Source organism: Propithecus coquereli, unplaced genomic scaffold (genome assembly GCF_000956105.1).
Source record: "Propithecus coquereli isolate 6110/MARCELLA unplaced genomic scaffold, Pcoq_1.0 Scaffold79, whole genome shotgun sequence".
NCBI classification, from domain to species: Eukaryota; Metazoa; Chordata; class Mammalia; order Primates; family Indriidae; genus Propithecus; species Propithecus coquereli.
In genome coordinates, this window is record NW_012154062.1 from 446,815 (window position 1) to 447,488 (window position 674).

The following is a 674-nucleotide window of genomic DNA, read 5'->3' on the forward strand; positions in this document are numbered from 1 at the left end:
TGTCTTTAACATACCCTCACACTTGATAGTTGGTACAGTTCAAATTCTAGGTAGAAGTGGTCTTTCACTCACAATTTTGAAGGCGTTATTCTGTTGTTTATATATAAGCTTCCACTGTTACTGAAATATCCAATGCCATTCTTATTTCAGACCCTTTGTAACTTTTTTGAAACTTGGCTATTATAAAACTTCCTGATGATGCAACTTGTTACTCTTTTTCAATGTGCTAGGTATTTTATGGGCTCTTTTAATCATTCATGGCTTCATTTCTAGTAAATTAAGTTTTTGCTGTTGTAATTTCCATTTCACCTTTTTTTCTTCATTCTTTATGGAATTTTTTTAAGTTTAATATTGGCACTCTTAAAAGTATCTGATTTTCTTATTGCCCATGTTTATATTTTTATTTCTTTTTCGCAGGATATTTTTTGGCTTTATTTCCCAGTCCTTCTACTTAATTCCCAAGAACTTTTTCTTGTTCAAAAGTCAGATGACATCTTCAACACTATCTAGAAATCTCCTTAGCTAGCTCATCCAGCTCAGTAGGTACCTCAGCCCTCTCCCCTCATCTTTGCCTTCCTGTTGTCTATGTCCTAGAGTCCTACATCTTTATTTTTAGGTAAAGAATTTTTATATTCTTTATCCAAAAACTATATTTCCTACCTTCTGTGGGGATA

General features: G+C 32.9%; 1 protein-coding gene across 1 annotated transcript in view; it reads left to right on the forward strand.

Moving 5' to 3' along the window:
- VPS37A (vacuolar protein sorting 37 homolog A (S. cerevisiae)) overlaps positions 1-674 on the forward strand; it is a 70,538-nt gene that overhangs the window by 53,029 nt on the left and 16,835 nt on the right. The window lies entirely within an intron of this gene.